The following is a 22,020-nucleotide window of genomic DNA, read 5'->3' on the forward strand; positions in this document are numbered from 1 at the left end:
GCAAGATCTTAGCTATGGAGAAGTTCTAAGCACACGAGGTTTACGAGTTTAGGCCCTTCTCGGAGGAAGTAATAGCCCTACGTCTCGGAGCCCAGAGGCAGTCGACTGGATTATGCGTGTATGGTTTACAGGGGTGCGAACCCTTTACACTGAGGAGGGGGGTGGCTTATATAGAGTTCGCCGGACCCCTCCGGCCCTCAGTTGTGCAGGGTTTAAATACATTAAGGTCGGGCGTTACTGGTAACGCCCCTAATAAAGTGCTATGATGACCATAAAGGCTACTTAATAACCGACCGTTAGCATGCGGAGTGCCTTTAGGTCTCCTGGCCGTCAAGTGGTTTGGTCTTGGTCGAGTGATTGCTTCTTGGTCGAGCGTCTTCGAGTTTGTCGAGTGGAACACCTCCAAGTCGATTGAAAGGTGATTTCTTCTATAGATGTCCTTGGGTAGGGCAGTTGGGACAGGTCCATGACCCTACCCTAGGTACATAGCTTCATCAGCAATGATGGAGGAAATGTATGCTCTAGAAAAGAATAATACATGGCATTTGGTAGAATGGCCGAAGGGCAAGGAACCAGTCGGATGCAAATGGGTTTATACCATTAAGTGTAACCCTGAAGGTAAAATAGAAAGGTATAAAGCTCGGTAGGTGGCCAAAGGCTACACACAGACTCGTGGTGTTGATTATGAGGAAACATTTGCCCCTGTAGCAAAAATGAATACAGTAAGAACTTTGATGTCTTGTGCAGCTAATCTTGGATGGAATTTGTTTCAGATGGATGTAAAAAATGCATTCTTACATGGAGACCTTCAGGAGGAAATTTATATGCATATACCACCAGGTTTCAACACGATACAAACTGAAGGAAAGGTCTTGAAACTCCGTCGTTCACTGTATGGCCTAAAACAATCTCCTCGTGCGTGGTTTGGTCGGTTTAGAAAAGCTATGCTGAAATTGGGTTTCAGCCAGAGCAATGCCGACCATACTTTATTTTATAAAAGATGTGGTGGAAAATTGACGATATTAATTGTCTATGTTGATGATATTATTATTACAGGAGATGATGATCAAGGTATTGAAAGAGTGAAGCAACATTTGAGGAACGAGTTTGAAGTCAAGGATCTAGGAGAAATGAGGTACTTTCTTGGAATTGAAGTCTCACGAAGCTCAAGAGGCATCTATCTATCTCAAAGAAAATATGTGCTAGATCTGTTGTCAGAAACTGGTATGTCTAGGTGTCGTCCAGAATTAACACCAATTGAAAAAAACCACCGATTGACTAGTGAGTCAGGGGAACCTGTTGACCGGGAGCAATATCAGAGACTTGTTGACCGTTTGATCTATTTATCACATACTCATCCTGATATAGCTTTTGCCGTAAGCGTGGTGAGCCAGTTTTTGCATAGTCCTAAAACTCACCACATGGATGCAGTAAATCGAATCATTCGGTATTTAAAGGGGTGCCCAGGTCGAGGTTTATTGTATAAGTCAAGTGGCAATTTACAAATAAAATGTTATACTGATGTTGATTGGGCCGGTTCATTAGATGATAGAAGCTCTACGTCAGGATATTGTACGTTTGTTGGAGGAAACATAGTTACTTGGCGTAGTAAGAAACAAAATGTTGTTGCAAGGTCCACTGCAGAACCAGAATTCAGAGCTATGGCTCATGGAGTATGTGAAGTCTTATGGCTAAAAATCATACCGATGGAGTTGAGTCTATTCCAGGCAAGACCATTGATGATGTATTGTGATAATAAAGCTGCGCTAGATATAGCACATAACCCGGTTCAACATGGTAGAACAAAGCACATAGAAATTGACCGACACTTTATCAAAGAGAAACTTGACCAAGGGATAATATGTATGCATTATGTGAGCTCTTCAAACCAACTAGCGGATATTCTAACCAAAGGTCTCGCTGAAAAAGTGTTTTCTAGCTTATGTAGCAAGATGGGGTTATATGATGTGTTTGCCCCATCTTGAGGGGGAGTGTTGAGTTTAGTGGTAAATTTGTATTTGGTATGATTATATACTAATGTGTAAATTATAAATGTCAGGGGGGCAAGAGTGTAAAGAAGGAAGATAAAGATAAGGAAAGAAATGGACGGCAGCTCACCCCGCCGCTCCAGTTCTCTGTATTGTGAACTCCTCTCTCAAATCCCCTCTCATATCCCTAATTGATTTACACCAAAATTCATTTCTTTTTGAGAGATTCAACAGAAGGCCAGCTAAGAACGTGGATGTTGCAACTATAAAACGGCTATCTAGCTAATTTATGTCTTTGTAAATGAGCACCAGCCAAACACGTCATAGTATTCTCAATACTACAGAATACTTTAGGCCTCCTTTGGTTTGTAGGAATTTCATAGGATTTCTAGAGGATAGGATTCTTATAGGATTTTTTCCTTTAGAGCCCTTTGGTTCATAGGAATGGATTCCTATTCCTACATAGGATTGGTTCCTATCCTCCACATTTCATAGGAAAATAAAAATGAGCCTAGACTCAATGGAAAAATTCCTTTGGTGTCAACCAAATGACATCTTGTTTCCTATTCCTACTCATAGGATTTGAGATACATGTCATCTCATTTCCTACAAGATTCCTATTCCTACGATAATCCTATCCTATAAACCAAAAGAGGCCTTAATATGTGAAAACTGTGGTATCTAGTGCCTGTAGTTTAAAATACCGTAGTTTTCCAATACCACAGTTTTTACACTGCTTTGTTGTCAAACACAGCCCGAGTTTTAGCAAAACCGTTGTTTTTTTTGCAGGAAAATCCCCCCGTAACAGCATCGAGGCGGAAATCTCAACGCACGGACGTCTCAAATTTCAACGCATCCGAGGAACCCCTCCAAGCTCACCGCCGACGACCCACGCGGTCCCTCCCAAGCGGCCGCCATCGCGCGCGCGATCACCTCCGCCTTCCTTCTCATCTCGCCGCCCTTCTCCGTCTCCCCCATCACCGTCCCCACGGCGTCGGCCACGGCCCCCATCGCCACCACCGAGCTCTCCATGTTCCCCCGCGCCACCTCCACGCAGACGCCCCACTCCACCACCAGCATCGCGTTGAAGAACTGCTCGGCCCCCAGCGGCCACCCGATCACCGGCACGCCGTGGCACAGGCTCTCCAGGATGGAGTTCCACCCGCAGTGGCTCATGAACGCGCCGGTGGACGGGTGCGCCAGGATCCGCATCTGCGGCGCCCAGCCGCGCACCAGCAGTCCCCTCTTGGCCCCGGCCGTTCGCTCCTCGAAGCCTGCCGGGAGCCACTCCGGCCTGAATCCGTCCTTCGCGTCGAGCCCCAGCGGTGGCCGGAGGACCCAAAGGAACGGCCGCCCGCTGGCCTCCAGGCCCAGTGCCAGCTCCGTCATCTGATCGGCGTTGATGCTGTTCTGCGAGCCGAAGGATATGTACAGGACCGAGCGCGGCGGGTGCGCGTCCAGCCACCGGATGATGCCGGCATCGTCATGCGAGTCCGACGGAGTCGTCGGCGCCGCGAGAATCGGCCCGATTGGCCATGGCTGGACGCCGAAGGTCCTCCTGAGCATGTCTAGGCCGGAAGACTCGAGCTCTTGGACGGTGTTGACGAGCACCGCATCGGTCTTGCGGCAAAGCGGGATGACCCGCCGGAAGAAGGCCGACCAGGGATCGGACCCGGTCGCCGCGAGCATGTACCGCGGGATCTGCGTGCGGTGGAGGACGACGGTGGGGAAATCGGACAGAGGGAACTCGTCGCCGGCGGCGAGCCTGTGCGGCAGGTGCTCCCACACGGAGAAGAAGACGGCGAAGCCGAAGGCGCCGCCGGTGAGGAAGACCGCGTGGAACGCGCGGTGCGCGCGCGCGACGTCCGCCGTCCAGCCGAAGAAGGCGTCGGCGACGATGCAGACCGGGGACCGGATGCCGGAGACGAACGCTTCGAAGGCGGGGCGGAGGGACTCGGACGCCTGGAAGAAGGTGATGAACTGGTGGACGTGGAGGTCGGCGAGGGAGTCGGCGCCGGGAGGCAGGCCGTGGTCCGCGGGCGCGAACGGGAGCGCGTGGAGGCGGATAGGAGGGTTGGTGGGCGGGAGGGAGATGGAATCGAGGATGCGCGCGGTGGAGACGAGGGTGACGGCGATGCCCGGGCGCAGCTCGTGGAGGAGGCCGGCGAGGCGGAGGAAGGCGGGGATGTGGCCGCGCGCGAGGAAGGGGAAGAGGACGACGTGCGGGTCCCGGCTCCCTGCTTCCTCTGCTGCCATGGTAGATTGGTAGTGGTCTGACCTCTGACGGGTGTGGCTTGTTCGGTGGAGTAGAGTGACCCTGGAGGCACCTTGAGGAAGTTCACTGCCGCTAAAGCACATTCATAAGCTCAGAAAGTTAAGATAAAAATTGCACCGAGGAAGCTCAGATACAACTCAGCTGGGAGTGTCACAAGTTCAGAAAGACCATGTTGTTCCAGCAAAAGCACATTCATATTTCAACATTGAGAAATCTCAATACTAAACCCAAATCTAAGCAAGAGGCACAGCGCCACGTCCAGGGAGGAACCCTGGCTGAACTACTCGGGGTTACTGTCTGGACTCGAGACTACCTTCTTCATCAGAGAGGCTAACATACATACACAATCCCACTGTTATCAGTCAGTATTATTTATCCCACTAGAAAACAATTGACAGAAAGAATGAGTGCATGCTCCCAACATCCCCACCATAAGCAACAGGGGAAAGGGAGCAACTGGTATTGGTTGCCTTTCACTAACTGAACTTATATATATAAATACATCATGAGCTATCCTTCTTCGAAGAATTATCAGAAGCAGGCGACGACGCCGAGCTCGCCCGGGCCCTATCTTTGGACTCGCTTAACATAACTACAACATGCCGCATCGGCGGTCTCTCGTACGGCGACAGGTTACTACATAGCAGAGCAATTTTCAAGACCTCGATCATATGATCGACGACGGCTTTATCTTCCAAATCAAGATTACTGTCAAATATCCCTGGACCCAGAGAATTGTCCCTGATGTAATTTTTGGCCCATGTTACCAGATCACCTCCCAATTCTATCGGTTGCACAGGCGCACGGCCGGTTAGCAGCTCCAACAGCACGACACCATAGCTGTATATGTCAGATTTCTCAGTCACCTTCATGGTGTACGCATACTCTGATCAAATGAAAAGAACTGGATCAATACTTTGTTGACCATTCATCGCTTAACTACAGATTCAAGTTAAAAAAAAGCATATAGGGCAAGATAGCAGTGACATGCAAATGGAATTTGCTTTGTAGGATGTGGAGAAAACTTAAGACTCACCTGGTGCAATATAGCCATATGAACCAGCAATTGCAGACATAGACTTTGAGACTGGCATGTCAATTACCTTAGCCAACCCAAAGTCACCAACATGAGCTTCAAAGTTGTCATCAAGTAAAATGTTATTTGACTTGATATCACGGTGGATGATCCGAGGCTTGCAATCATGATGCAAGTATGAAAGCCCTTCAGCTGCCCCAAGGGCTATCGTGAAGCGTGTCTCCCAATCGAGTGAAGAAGAAGATTCTCCGTGAAGTAGCTCTCCAAGGCTGCCTCTTGGCATGTACTCATACAACAAAAGGTTTGCACCCTGGTGATAGATGAAACCGTACAGCTTCACAATGTTACGATGTCTTATCTTTCCAAGAGTCATGATCTCCGCACGGAAGCTGTTATCCGTGTTGCTTCCTTCCCTGTTTGAAGCCAACTTCTTTACCGCAATTATCTGCCCAGGCTTCAGGACGGCTTTGTACACAGTCCCACAAGCACCCCGTCCAATGACACAACTATCATCAAAATTATTTGTAGCAGAGACCAGTTCCTGAAATGTATACGCATCCTTCGCAGAAACAGGAATGTTAGACCCAGCAGATAGAATTTGCTTGTCTTGCAAAGGGGCTACTGTTTCTAATGGTTTCCTCATATGGTGCAAAAGTATGGCAATAAGAATAAGTGATACTCCTCCAATAATGGCGGCAATAATTGCTATGATCTTGCCCATAGGACGACTGACCGAGTCGGATGCCTGGGAAGAGGAGGGTGACTCAGATCCACACTTGCCAAGTTGTCCACCACAGAGTCCTCTGTTTCCAATAAAGCTGGTCACAACCATGTTGTCAAAAAGCGGCACAGGGGGAAGAGTACCGGTGAGATTATTGTACGAGACATTGAGCTGAAGCAAACTTGACAGGTTTACAAATGTATCTGGGATTTCACCTGTCAGGTTGTTATTATTGAGAAACAAACTTTCCAATAATGCAAGACTGCCAAGCTCTGATGGTATATTCCCAGAGAGATTATTATAGCTCAAATTCATGGCAATCTGCAAGCTTGAGAGCAGCCCCAGCTCCTTTGGTATTCCACCAGAGAATTGATTGCCACCAATCTGCAGTGCTGTCAAATGTGAAAGTTTACCAAGAATAGGTGGCATCTGCCCAGATAGCCTATTATCAGCGAACGAGAGAAGCTCCAGTTGAGGCAGTCTACCAACTTCATTTGGCAATGAACCTTCAAAGCTATTCTGGCTGAGATCAAGACGCTGCAATGTTGTACAATTGAAGATCTCCAGTGGTATGCTTCCTCCTAGCCTGTTAGATGAGATATTGAAGACGACAAGCTTTGACAATTTCCCTATTTCTCGGGGCAACTCAGATGTGAAATAATTATTTGCAAGGTTAAGCCTCTGCAGAGCATTGCAGTTCCCTATCTGAGGAGGAATAGGGCCATTGAACTTGTTTCGAGCCAGCTCGATTGTTGTCAAATTCACCAGATTGCAGAGATCAGTGGAGAAGCTTCCTGTCAGACTGTTGTCACTGAGACGAAGCTGCACCAAGGATTTACAGCTGGTGATTCTGTGAGGTATGTTTCCAGTCAACTTGTTAGACCCCAGATTCAACAAAATAAGGTTTGACTGCCTACAAAGATCTCTAGGTATCTGCCCTGTAATGTTGTTGTTTGAGAAATCCACCACCCACAGTCGACTGTAAATGCCAAACCTTGGAGGTATGTCCCCTGATAGCATATTGTTGAAGAGTTGCAACTGGATTAGCTTGGTCATGTACTGAAATCCGGCTGGAATTGGGCCAGTGAGTGAATTGATCGAAAGATCAAGCTTGCTCAAGTTCCTCAATCCACACAACTCACTAGGAATAAAGCCAGTAAGCTGATTCTGGAAGAGGTAGAGTAGATACAACCCTGGTATGTTGCCCAACTCCTTTGGTATCCCTCCCGTTAAGAAATTCTCTGAAAAATCAACCTCCTCTGCAAAAGAAAGCTTCCCAATTTCAGATGGAATGGTACCATTTATCGAATTCCTGTAAAGATACAGCTTCTCAAGATAAGTAATGTTCCCAATTGCTGCAGGTATAGGACCAACCAGATCATTATCATAAAGGGCAATAGTCCTGAGATTTGTACAATTCCCGATCTCTGGAGGAAGGGGGCCAGAAAGCTGATTTCCCCACAGGATGAGGTCTGTCATGAGACCCAATCTCCCAATCTCTTTTGGCAAAGGCCCTTCCAACTTGTTCTGCGCAAGACCAAACACGGTCAGGTTGCGGCATTCGCCTATCTCGGCAGGAATGCTGCCAGATATAAGATTCTGTCCCAGCCGGATGGTCTTGAGGTGCTTGAGCTTGCCGACCGAATGCGGTATAGAACCGGAGAGATTGTTACTGTACCCCACCAAGTCTTGAAGTGATGACATGTTACCAATCTCATCAGGTATTGGACCATGGAGCCTGTTATTGCACAGATTGCATCCGGTCAGCATGGCCAGCTTCCCAAGCTCAGGGGGGATTGTACCATCAAAATTGTTGTTATTCAAGTTGAGCAACACCAGTTTTGAGCAATTCCCGATGTCCGGAGGGATGGCACCAGAGAACTCATTGAAGGACAGATCGAGGCTAGTCAGCTCGGTAAGACCGCCAATGCCGGGGCCGACGGTGCCCGACAGGTTCATGTTGCTGACGTTGAGAGACACCACTGCTAGCCTCGACGACGACGAGGAGGAGGAGCAGTTGACACCACTCCACGCGCACGGCGATGGATCCTTGGGGTTCCAGTTGTCAAGGTGGTGGTAACTGTCAATCATCTGGCTCTTGAGCGCCAGGAGAAGCCAGCCCTCATGGCTCAGCCCCTGGCAGCCAGAGGCCAGCAGAAAGACCAGCACCACGCCGAGTTGCAAACCCCAGGACGCGGATGCCGTCCCAGGGCCCATGCTATCTTCACTTCACGAATCAACCAATGCTCAGAGCCGAACAATGAGAAGAACAAGTGCTATAATCTTGTGCATCTCCGCGGCTTGCAGACTTCCTGAAACAGAATGCAAGCAGGGAATTGTAAGAACATGCCGCAAGAGAAATGCTTCTAATCAGGAAAGATTCTAACAGCGTAACTATCTGTCTATCTGCAGGAAACTAAGTAGTACTCTGTTTTGCTTCCCCTTCGTTTTCAGAGAAATGGACACTGAAAACGTTAACACGACAAGCCGAAACAGGAATGAAAGCTATACTAAGAATCGAATTCGGGAGCGAACTGAGCAACTCCAAATCAAGAATCTAGCACCGGGAAGAATCGCTGAAAAGCGACGAGAATCGAATCACCCGCCTGAAAATAATGCTTACTCCTGATTCTCAGGCTCGGACCAGTCGAGGGAACCCGGAACAGGAGTAGCCTGCTAGCAATCGCACCATATTTGCAGAAAAAGATGGAACACCCAATAAGAACCGTGGAGGGACCGCTGCGACCCCCTCAAATCGCGGGAGCCCACGGCCCGTCGGACGGAGGGACCCAGCCAGGAACAGCACCGCCGTGCACCACCACCGCCGAAACAGATCTGCGAGCAAAAAGAGCGGGCCTTTCACTCCGCCCGGAGCGAGCGAGCGAGCTGCGCGCAGTAACTAACGTCACCCCCACCCTCACAACCACAAGGCGGCAGCAGCAGCAGCAGCATCACAAGAGGGAACAGCACCGCGCACCAGAGGGCGCATTAATGCGGACGCACGCACGCAACAAGAGCGAGGGAGGCCTGCCAACTCACCGCGTTTTCGGCCGCGCTTCTGGCACGCCCAGTCCCGCCGGCGCCGGCGCCGGGCTGCGTTAGAGCGTCGACTCACTGCCGCCGCCGGGCGAAGAACAATGAATGGGCGATGGAGATGCGCCGCCGCGGAGTAGAGAGAGAGGAGAGGAGGAGGCGGTGTGATGACGGCAAGAGAGCTAGCTAGCTGGCTAGGGGGGAGGAGGGGGAGAGAAGGTGATGGAGGTGGTGGTGGTGGTGGTAGGGGAGGAGGGAGGGGGGTGGAGAAGAAATTGGGTCGGGCCGGGGGCGGACGGGAGGAAATGGCAGGCAAGCACGCTCGCGAAGCGTAGCAATCGCGGGCGGTCCCTCGATCTAGCCTAGCCTCGCCTCGGTCCCTTTGCTTTCCCTTGCCCCTTCTCTTTGCTTCGATTGCTTTGGCTGGAGCTTGCTTTTCGTCCTCATCCGGGCGGGCCCACCCGGCACTTTTGAGCTGGGCTTTTCTATCCCTCCCCCAAGGCTGGTCACAATGAGCAAGAACATAGTCTAGTAACATACACACTTTCCTAGACTATGTTACTACCTCCACAGTAGGTAGGAACATTTATGTAGTGTCATGCAACAATGTATTTATTAGGTTATAGACTCATCGTTTCTTGGAGTGTGTGATGTTCCAATAAGGGCATCTCCAACAGGTTGTATGTTAGTCTTGTTGGTAAAATGTCCATGTCATCAACCAACAAGCTATCATACATCTACTCCAATGGGTTGTATGCAAGCTATTCAATAGATGGTGAAAAAATAAACGTGGTTGCTCTCTACTTCACCTTGGAGCTTGTGCAAAGGTTGTTGGTTAATCTACATATAATTTTGCTCTCTTTCCACATTTAATATATGCCACATCATCACTATGTCCTATGTGGCAAATTTACTAACACCTATCTTACAACTGTTGAAGATGCTCTAACTTAGCTAGTTACCACAAGCACCTCTCTCTTTATTAAATATGTGACACATAAGCAAAGTTGTATTGGAGTGTGTGATGTTACTCCTAAGTTCCTCTTCATTGTGACCAGCCTAACTCTAGTCTTTAATTTCTTTTGTTTGCTTCTGGCTTTTAATTTGGGTGCCGGGGTTTGGAGTTAAGTGCTTGCTAGGGTAGGAGCGCGTACTCCCATGTGTGTACTGATAAGTAGGGTAGGCAGGTGCCCTGCTGGTTGGTTCGGGAGAGCAGTACGTACTAATCATGCTGGCTTGGTTGTGACAAAACAGCGCTAATCATACGTACGTACGTCTTCCACGCGTGTCTCCACGGATTAGCACGGGGAGGTTTGGCTAATTGGACTGATTGGTTTTTTGTCCTGTCGTGGGTGATGGATGGCTCACGGGTGAGCTCAGCCGCCGCGTCTACGTAGGAGTACGTGACTGCACGGGTTGCTGGCCGGCCCTGTACACGTCGAGACACGGAGAAAGGCAGATGCGCACGCTTGCGACCACCACGACGAAAAGCATCGCGTGTGCGTAGGCTTCTAGCCTTCTACTATCAACTGGTTGGTTTCACCGTGGCTGGAGTAGCTAGCAGCGGTCGTCCTACTCGTACCTGGCCTTGGGGTGCGCGAGCGAGGTGGAGGGAGGGGGAGATCGCGCACAAAGGATGCGCCCGCCTTTACGTGCGTGCAATGCAGCTATCTAGGTAGGGAACCGCTACGGCTACGTGGAGTTGCACGGATGGGCCGGGGTGCCTTCTACTTTACTCACCCTGCTCTCATCTTTTCTTTTCTTTTCTTCTCTTTTCTTTACCTGGATGGATGGATCGATCAGTGCGGCGTCGAGGACTGACTGAGCCAGGCACAAACCGCGGGAATCCGCCCCCGACAGTTGCACGGGTCGGCGGTTCACGTGCACGCCCAACTGCGCCGTGCGTGGACTCGAGGCACTGTTGCCAGCCCACAGAGAAGCTTCTCTCCTCTTCCTTCCCCTTGCCCGGGTTTTCCGGTGAAAGACGACCATCTCTACCAATCCAGCAAGAGGTAATAGCACCTCAAGTCCACAAACTTGCACAGAATGTGGTGTTTTAGTCCAAAACTTATAAAATGTTACTGAGAACTCCACAAACTTGACACCCTATGTGATGTTTTGGTCCACAGCCACTCACAGCGTGACATGTGGCAGTCCAAGGGGTGGACCGGTCAGCTGTGGCAATTTTGCACAAAGGCCCCTGGTGTTCACTCGATTCAACCCGCACTGCACCCCGTCGCTGGTCCCGTTCCTCTCGTTCCCCCACCTCACCACCTACCGTTGATGTCCCCCTTTTCTCCTTCCTGTTCCCCATTCTCCATCCTCTCACTCTCCCTCTAGCTCTCTCTCTCTCTCTCCCTCCTATGTCGCCGGCAGCAAGGTCCCTTCCCCCATCCCCTCCCTTGAACATTTGCACAGCTCGTGGCCATGGTTTCCTGAAGCGATTATGGCAGTTCGTCCGACGCTGAGTCTGTCTGCAATTAAGTGCAGGTTAGGGTTTTCTTTGGGTGTGCATTGCTAGTTAGTAAATGAAGCTGATTTATTTTTTGTTTTAGCTACCTGCCACCATACTGTGTGTGGAATGGAGCGGCCTGGCCACAGATCTGAGTTCTAGATGTGAGCATGAATGTGTGTGTGAGAAGCTGGTGGCATTTGAATCGGTGGATAGTGGGAGGAGATTCCTAGCTTGTGCACAGAAGGTTAGTAGCTCATTTGGTCAGTTTGATTCAGCAGTTTAGTTCTGGCAGTTAGATTCAGTGTTTGATTCATTTGGTCAGTTTGATTCAGTTGTGTTGACAGCTAGATTTAGTGCTTATGTTGTTGTTTTTGCTTCTGTCAGTTAACTGAATGTTTTTGTTTTGTTTGTAGTTCTTTAAATTAAGTGAATATTGTGGATTGTTGTTTGTAACTCTGAATTTTTTGTTTGTTTGTAGTTCTTTAAATTAAGTGAATACATTCGGTTATATATGTCAGTTAACTGAATCTTGTTGTTTGTAACTCTGAATGTGTGGAAGCTGACAAAACCAAATCAAGTAAACTGTTTGTTCTTCATGTAAACTGAACATTTGTAGTGTAGTTGAGCCAGTATATAACTACTTTTTTTCATTGTACTGAATATTTTTCTTTGTTGCAAATTTGTAGAAGATACCTAAATGCAGCTATCTGGAGTGGGTTGACCCTGAGTGGCCTGCCCCTTTGAAGATGAGCCTGTCTAGGATTTGGGCATGTATGAAGATGAGAACAAGCTTAGGCTCCAGGACAATGTAGTTAATGCTGCAGAAAATCTTAGGGTTGTGAGAGAGAAGGAAAAGATGGAAAAAGACTTGAGGTTTTTTAAGGTTGATTTTGCTCAAATGGTGGCTGAGAAGGAGCAAGCTCTGGCCCAACTAGGCAACACACAACTAGCTCTGGCTGACATGAAGAAAGATTTGGATAAGAATAAGATGTCTGACAAATCATTCACAAACATTCATCAAGTTGTGAGGGCCAGGGCAGAGAAAGAGAGGGACCTCTATTGGGGAACGTAGTAATTTCAAAAGAAAATCCTACGCGCACGCAAGATCATGGTGATGCATAGCAACGAGAGGGGAGAGTGTTGTCTACGTACCCTCGTAGACCGGCAACTGAAGCGTTGACACAACATAGAGGAAGTAGTCGTACGTCTTCCCGATCCGACTGATCCAAGTACCGAACGTACGACACCTCCGAGTTCTGCACACGTTCAACTCGGTGACGTCCCTCGAGCTCCGATCCAGCAAAATATTGAGGGAGAGTTTCGTCAGCACGACGGCGTGATGACGGTGATGATGTTCTACCGACGCAGGGCTTCGCCTAAGCACCGCTACGATATGACTGAGGTGGAATATGGTGGAAGGGGGCACCGCACACGGCTAAGGAACGATCGCGAAGATCAACTTGTGTGTCATGGGGTGCCCCCTTGCCCCCGTATATAAAGAAGGGAGAGGGGGAGGTACGGCCGGCCCTAGGGGTGCGCCTGGAGGAGTCCTACTCCCACTGGGAGTAGGAGTCCCCCCTCTTGCCTTGTTGGAAAAGGAAGGGGGAAGGGAGAAAGAGGAAAGGGGGGCGCCCCCCCCCCTTCCTTGTCCTATTCGGACTAGGGGGGAGGGGGCGCGCGGCCTGCCCTGGCCGTCCCTCCTCTTCTCCCTTATGGCCCATGTAGGCCCAATAACCCTCGGGGGGTTCTGGTAACCCCCCGGTACTCCGGTAAAATCCCGATTTCACCCGAAACGTTTCGATATCCAAATATAGGCTTCCAATATATCAATCTTTATGTCTCGACCATTTCGAGACTCCTCGTCATGTCCGTGATCACATACGGGACTCCTAACAACCTTCGGTACATCAAAACACAAAAAAACCCTAATTATGATCGTCACCGAATTTTAAGCGTGCGGACCCTTCGGGTTCGAGAACTATGTAGACATGACCGAGACACGTCTCCGGTCAATAACCAATAGCAGAACCTGGATGCTCATATTGCCTCCTACATATTCTACGAAGATCTTTTTTGGTCAGATTGCATAACAACATACGTTGTTCCCTTTGTCATCGGTATGTTACTTGCCCGAGATTCGATTGTCGGTATCTTAATACCTAGTTCAATCTCGTTACCGGCAAGTCTCTTTACTCGTTCCGTAACACATCATCCCGCAACTAACTCATTAGTTGCAATGCTTGCAAGGCTTATAGTGATGTGCATTACCGAGTGGGCCCAGAGATACCCCTCCGACAATCGGAGTGACAAATCCTAATCTCGAAATACGCCAACCCACAAGTACCTTCGGAGACACCTGTAGAGCATCTTTATAATCACCCAGTTACATTGTGACGTTTGGTAGCACACAAAGTGTTCCTCCGGTAAACGGGAGTTGCACAATCTCATAGTCATAGGAACATGTATAAGTCATGAAGAAAGCAATAGCAACAAACTAAACGATCAAGTGCTATGCTAACAGAATGGGTCAAGTCAATCACATCATTCTCTAATGATGTGACCCTGTTAATAAAATGACAACTCATGTCTATGGATAGGAAACTTAACCATCTTTGATTCAACGAGCTAGTCAAGTAGAGGCATACTAGTGACACTCTGTTTGTCTATGTATTCACACATGTATTATGTTTCCGGTTAATACAATTCTAGCATGAATAATAAACATTTATCATGAAATAAGGAAATAAATAATAACTTTATTATTGCCTCTAGGGATATTTCCTTCAGTCTCACACTTGCACTAGAGTCAATAATCTAGTTCACATCGCCATGTGATTTAACATCAATAGTTCACATCACCATGTGATTAACACCCATAGTTCACATCGTCATGTGACCAACACCCAAAGGGTTTACTAGATTCAATAATCTAGTTCACATCGCTATGTGATTAACGCCCAAAGAGTACTAAGGTGTGATCATGTTTTGCTTGTGAGAGAAGTTTAGTCAACGGGTCTTCCACATTCAGATCCGTAAGTATTTTGCAAATTTCTATGTCAACAATGCTCTGCACTAAGCTACTCTAGCTAATTGCTCCCACTTTCAATATGTATCCAGATTGAGACTTTGAGTCATCTGGACCAGTGTCAAAACTTGCATCAACGTAACCCTTTACGACGAACCTTTTGTCACCTCCATAATCGAGAAACATATCCTTATTCCGCTAAGGATAATTTTGACCGTTGTCCAGTGATCTACTCCTAGATCACTATTCTACTCCCTTGCCAAACTTATGGTGAGGTACACAATAGATCTGGTACACAGCATGGCATACTTTATAGAACCTATGGCCAAGGCATAGGGAATGACTTTCATTCTCTTTCTATCTTCTGCCATGGTCGGGCTTTGAGTCTTACTCAGTTTCACACCTTGTAACACAGGCAAGAACTCTTTCTTTGACTGTTCCATTTTGAGCTACTTCAAAATCTTGTCAAGGTATGTACTCATTGAAAAACTTATCAAGCGTCTTGATCTATCTCTATAAATCTTGATGCTCAATATGTAAGAAGATTCACCGAGGTCTTTCTTTGAAAAACTCCTTTCAAACACTCCTTTATGCTTTGCAGAATAATTCTACATTATCTCCGATCAACAATATGTCATTCACATATACTTATCAGAAATGATGTAGTGCTCCCACTCACTTTCTTGTAAATACAGGCTTCACCGCAAGTCTGTATAAAACTATATGCTTTGATCAACTTATCAAAGTGTATATTCCAACTCCGAGATGCTTGCACTAGTCCATAGATGGATCGCTGGAGCTTGCATATTTTGTTAGCACCTTTAGGATTGACAAAACCTTCTGGTTGCATCATATACAACTCTTATTTAATAAATCCATTAAGGAATGCAGTTTTTGTTTATCCATTTGCCAGATTTCATAAAATGCGGCAATTGCTAACATGATTCGGACAGACTTAAGCATAGACACGAGTGAGAAACTCTCATCGTAGTCAACACCTTGAACTTGTCGAAAACCTTTTGCGACAATTCTAGCTTTGTAGATAGTAACACTACTATCAAAGTCCGTCTTCCTCTTGAAGATCCATTTAATCTCAATGGCTCGCCGATCTTTGGGCAAGTCAATCAAAGTCCATACTTTGTTCTCATACATGGATCTCATAACTGATTTCATGGCCTCAAGCCATTTCGCGGAATCTGGGCTCATCATCGCTTCCTCATAGTTCGTAGGTTCGTCATTGTCAAGTAACATGACCTCCAGAACAGGATTACCGTACCACTCTGGTGCGGATCTCACTCTGGTTTACCTACGAGGTTCGGTAGTAACTTGATCTGAAGTTACATGATCATCATCATTAGCTTCCTCACTAATTGGTGTAGTAGTCACAGGAACAGATTTCTGTGATGAACTACTTTCCAATAAGGGAGCAGGTACAGTTACCTCATCAAGTTCTACTTTCCTCCCACTCACTTCTTTCGAGAGAAACTCCTTCTCTAGAAAGGATCCATTCAAAGCAACGAATATCTTGCCTTTGGATCTGTGACAGAAGGTGTACCCAACATTTTCTTTTGGGTATCCTATGAAGACGTACTTCTCTGATTTGGGTTTGAGCTTATCAGGTTGAAACTTTTTCACATAAGCATTGCAACCTCAAACTTCAAGAAACGACAGCTTAGGTTTCTTGCCAAACCATAATTCATACGGTGTCGTCTCAACGGATTTAGATGGTGCCCTATTTAACGTGAATGCAGCTGTCTCTAATGCATAACCCCAAAATGATAGTGGTAGATCGGTAAGAGACATCATAGATCGCACCATATCTAATAAAGTACAGATATGACGTTCAGCCACACCATTACATTGTGGTGTTCCGGGTGGCGTGAGTAATGAAACTATTTCACATTGTTTTTAACTGAAGGCCAAAATCGTAACTCAAATATTTTACTTCTGCGATCATATTGTAGAAACTTTTATTTTTGTTATGATGATTCTCCACTTCATTCTAAATTTTTTGCACTTTTCAAATGTTTCAGACTTGTGTTTCATCAAGTAGATATACTCATATCTTCTCAAATCATCTGTGAAGATCAGAAAATAATGATACCTGCCGTGAGCCTCAATATTCATCGGACCACATACATCAGTATGTATGATTTCCAACAAATCTGTTGCTCGCTCCATTGTTTCGGAGAACGGAGTCTTAGTCATCTTGCCCATGAGGCATGGTTCGCATCAACTGATTCATAATCAAGTGATTCCAAAAGCCCATCAGCATGGATTTTCTTCATGCGCTTTACACCAATATGACCTAAACGGCAGTGCCACAAATAAGTTGCACTATCATTATTAACTTTGCATCTTTTGGTTTCAATATTATGAATATGTGTATCACTACGATCGAGATCCAACGAACCATTTTCATTGGGTGTGCAACCATATAAGGTTTTATTCATATAAATAGAACAACAATTTATTCTCTTACTTAAATGAATAACCGTATTGCAATAAACATGATCAAATCATATTCATGCTCAACGCAAACACCAAATAACACTTATTTAGGTTCAACACTAATCCCAAAAGTATAGGGAGTGTGCGATGATGATCATATCAATCTCGGAACCACTTCCAACACACATCATCACTTCACCCTTAACTAGTTTATGTTCATTCTGCAACTCTCGTTTCGAGTTACTACTCTTAGCAACTGAACCAGTATCAAATATCGAGGGGTTGCTACGAACACTAGTAAAATACACATCAATAACATGTATATCAAATATACCTATGTTCACTTTGCCATCCTTCTTATCCGCCAATTACTTGGGGTAGTTCCGCTTCCAGTGACCAATTCCTTTGTAGTAGAAGCACCCAGTTTCAGGCTTAGGTCCAGACTTGGGTTTTTCACTTGAGCAGCAACTTGCTTGTCGTTCTTCTTGAAGTTCCACTTTCTGCCCTTTGTCCCTTTACTTGAAACTAGTGGTTTTGTTTACCATCAACACTTGATGATTTTCTTGATTTCTACCTTCGTCGATTTCAGCATCACGAAGAGCTTGGGAATCATTTCTGTTATCCCTTGCATATTATAATTCATCACGAAGTTCTACTAACTTGGTGATGGTGACTAGAGAATTCTGTCAATCACTATTTTATCTGGAAGATTAACTCCCACTTGATTCAAGCGATTGTAGTACCCAGACAATCTAAGCACATGCTCACTGCTTGAGCTATTCTCCTCCATCTTTTAGCTATAGAACTTGTTGGAGACTTCATATCTCTCAACTCGGGTATTTGCTGGAAATATTAACTTCAACTCCTGGAACATCCATATGATCCATGACGTTCAAAACGTCTTTGAAGTCCCGATTCTAAGCTGTTAAGCATGGTGCACTAAACTATCAAGTAGTCATCATATTGAGCTAGCCAAACGTTCATAACGTCTGCATCTGCTCGTGCAATAGGCCTGTCACCTAGAGGTGCATTAAGGACATAATTCTTCTATGCAGCAATGAGGATAATCCTCAGATCATGGATCTAATCTGCATCATTGCTACTAAATTTTTTCAATTTAGTTTTCTCTAGGAACATATCAAAAATAAAACAAAGGAGCTAAACGCGAGCTATTGATCTACAACATAGATATGCTAATACTACCAGGACTAAGTTCATGATAAATTAAAGTTCAATTAATCATATTACTTAAGAACTCCCACTTAGAAAGACATCCCTCTAATCCTCTAAGTGATCACGTGATCCAAATCAACTAAACCATAATCGATCATCACGTGAAATGGAGTAGTTTTCAATGGTGAACATCACTATGTTGATCATATCTACTATATGATTCACGCTCGACCTTTCAGTCCCAGTGTTCTGAGGCCATATCTGCATATGCTAGGCTCGTCAAGTTTAACCTGAGTATTCTGCGTGTGCAAAACTGGCTTGCACCCGTTGTAGATGGACGTAGAGCTTATCACACCCAATCATCACGTGGTGTCTGGGCACGACGAACTTTGGCAACGGCGCATACTCAGGGAGAACACTTTTATCTTGAAATTTAGTGAGGGATCATCTTATAATTCTACCGTTAATCCAAGCAAGATAAGATGCATAAAAGATAAACATCACATGCAATCAATATAAGTGATATGATATGGCCATCATCATCTTGTGCTTGTGATCTCCATCTCCGAAGCACCGTCATGATCACCGTCGTCACCGATGCGACACCTTGATCACCATCGTAGCATCTTTGTCGTCTCACCAATCTTATGCTTCCACGACTATCGCTACCGCTTAGTGACAAAGTAAAGCATTACAGTGCAATTGCATTGCATACAATAAAGCGACAACCATATGACTCCTGCTAGTTGCTGATAGCTCGGTTACAAAACATGATCATCTCATACAATAAAATTTAGCATCATGTCTTGACCATATCACATCACAACATGCCCTGCAAAAACAAGTTAGACGTCCTCTACTTTGTTGTTGCAAGTTTTACGTGGCTGCTACGGGCTTAGCAAGAACCGTTCTTACCTACGCATCAAAACCACAACGATAGTTTGTCAAGTTGGTGTTGTTTTAACCTTCGCAAGGACCGGGCGTAGCCACACTTGGTTCAACTAAAGTTGGAGAAACTGACACCCGCCAGCCACCTGTGTGCAAAGCACGTCGGTAGAACCAGTCTCGCGTAAGCGTACGCGTAATGTCGGTCCGGGCCGCTTCATCCAACAATACCGCCGAACCAAAGTATGACATGCTAGTAAGCAGTATGACTTATATCGCCCACAACTCACTTGTGTTCTACTCGTGCACAACATCAACGCATAAAACCTAGGCTCGAATGCCACTGTTGGGGAACGTAGTAATTTCAAAAAAAAAATCCTACGCACACGCAAGATCATGGTGATGCATAGCAACGAGAGGGGAGAGTGTTATCTACGTACCCTTGTAGACCGGCAACGGAAGCGTTGGCACAACGTAGAGGAAGTAGTCGTACGTCTTCCCGATCCGACCGATCCAAGTACCGAACATACGGCACCTCCGAGTTCTGCACACGTTCAACTCGGTGACGTCCCTCGAGCTCTGATCCAGCAAAACATTGAGCGAGATTTTTGTCAGCACGATGGCGTGATGACGGTGATGATGTTCTGCTAACGCAGGGCTTCGCCTAAGCACCGCTACGATATGACCGAGGTGGAATATGGTGGAAGGGGGCACCGCACACGGCTAAGGAACGATCGCGAGGATCAACTTGTGTGTCATGGGGTGCCCCCTTGCCCCCGTATATAAAGGAGGGGGAGGGGGAGGTGCGGCCGGCCCTAGGGGTGCGCCTGGAGGAGTCCTACTCCCACTGGGAGTAGGACTCCCCCCTCTTGCCTTGTTGGAAAAGGAAGGAGGAAGGAAGAAAGAGGAAAGGGTGGCGGCGCCCCCCTTCCTTGTCCTATTCGGACTAGGGGGGAGGGGCGCGCGGCCTGCCCTGGCCGGCCCTCCTCTTCTCCCTTATGGCCCATGTAGGCCCAATAACCCCCCCCCCCCCGGGGGGGGGGGTTCCGGTAACCCCCCGGTACTCCGGTAAAATCCCGATTTCACCCGGAATGTTTCGATATCCAAATATAGGCTTCCAATATATCAATCTTTATGTCTCGACCATTTCGAGACTCCTCGTCATGTCCGTGATCACATCCGGGACTCTGAACAACCTTCGGTACATCAAAACACAAAAAACCCTAATTATGATCGTCACCGAATTTTAAGCGTGCGGACCCTACGGGTTCGAGAACTATGTAGACATGACCGAGACACGTCTCCGGTCAATAACCAATAGCGGAACATGGATGCTCATATTGGCTCCTACATATTCTACGAAGATCTTTATCGGTCAGACCGCATAACGACATATGTTGTTCCCTTTGTCATCGGTCTGTTACTTGCCCGAGATTCGATCGTCGGTATCTTAATACCTAGTTCAATCTCGTTACCGGCAAGTCTCTTTACTCGTTCTGTAACACATCATCCCGCAACTAACTCATTAGTTGCAATGCTTGCAAGGCTTATAGTGATGTGCATTACCGAGTGGGCCCAGAGATACCTCTCCGACAATCGGAGTGACAAATCCTAATCTCGAAATACGCCAACCCAACAAGTACCTTCGAAGACACCTGTAGAGCACCTTTATAATCACCCAGTTACGTTGTGACGTTTGGTAGCACACAAAGTGTTCCTCCGGTAAACGGGAGTTGCATAATCTCATAGTCATAGGAACATGTGTAAGTCATGAAGAAAGCAATAGCAACAAACTAAACGATCAAGTGCTATGCTAACAGAATGGGTCAAGTCAATCACATCATTCTCTAATGATGTGACCCTGTTAATCAAATGACAACTCATGTCTATGGCTAGGAAACTTAACCATCTTTGATTCAACGAGCTAGTCAAGTAGAGGCATACTAGTGACACTCTGTTTGTCTATGTATTCACACATGTATTATGTTTCCGGTTAATACAATTCTAGCATGAATAATAAACATTTATCATGAAATAAGGAAATAAATAATAACTTTATTATTGCCTCTAGGGCATATTTCCTTCAACCTCATGAAGCAGGAGAGGGACAGTATCATGGAAGAGAGGACCGTCTGGTGTAAGAGAGGGACAACCTGGTGCTGGAGAGGAATGTGCTAAAGCAAGAGAAGAAAAAGCTAGAGTACATGATTGGTGATCTTTTCAAACATAAGGAAGACACCAAGGGCAAGATAAGGAAGCTGAAAGAGATGCTTGAAGAATTTGAGTGATGCACTGGTTATTGTAATCATTAGTAGCAGGTCCAGTATGACCTTGCACTTGAAGTTCCAGACTTATTTGTATTCAGTAATTTGACTAATTTGTGTACTGAAGTATGTACTTCAATTTAAGTACTTTTATTTAATTGAAGTGTCTTATTATTGATTTAGTGAGTTAACTGAATTTGGTCATAGTTAACTGTACTTTGATAGTTAACTGAATTTTTTGTCAGTTAACTGTACTTTGACAGTTAACTGAAATTTTTGACAGTTACCTATAGTTTGATAGTTAACTGAATTTTGGGAGTTAACTGAATTTGGTCATAGTTAACAGTACTGAGTTTTGTCATCTGAGTGCACTAAGCTAACTCAAGTCTGTTATCAAAGTCAGAAGAAAACTAAATGTGTTATCTAAGTGCACAAAATTTCAGTTAACAGAATTTTTTTAGAGTTGTGAATGTTTAACTAAATATGTGCATACTATTTTGGGAAAGAGTTCATTGCAAATATTCAAATTGTTAACTGACAACAATATTCAGAACTAACTAACTACAACATTGGATACTTCAACACCTAAACAACAACATTCATACCTTAGTTTTGCATAACTGACCATACCATCATAGTTAAACATCTTAGTTCAACACATTAGTTCAGCATCATACTTAACAACACCATAGCATCATAAAATAACTTATATGC

The 22,020-nt window shown here is 46.1% G+C and overlaps 1 pseudogene across 1 annotated transcript; it reads right to left on the minus strand.

Moving 5' to 3' along the window:
* Positions 1-2,652: 2,652 nt before the first annotated feature.
* On the minus strand, positions 2,653-9,416 carry LOC123189710 (probable leucine-rich repeat receptor-like protein kinase At5g63930; annotated as a pseudogene). The gene is made up of 5 exons (XR_006495960.1): positions 9,060-9,416; positions 5,300-8,332; positions 4,766-5,149; positions 4,599-4,615; positions 2,653-4,335 (listed from the first exon to the last, which is right to left on the minus strand). The product of XR_006495960.1 is annotated as a probable leucine-rich repeat receptor-like protein kinase At5g63930 (transcript).
* Positions 9,417-22,020: the final 12,604 nt, after the last annotated feature.

The sequence above is a fragment of the Triticum aestivum genome, chromosome 2A (genome assembly GCF_018294505.1).
Source record: "Triticum aestivum cultivar Chinese Spring chromosome 2A, IWGSC CS RefSeq v2.1, whole genome shotgun sequence".
Taxonomy (NCBI): Eukaryota; Viridiplantae; Streptophyta; class Magnoliopsida; order Poales; family Poaceae; genus Triticum; species Triticum aestivum.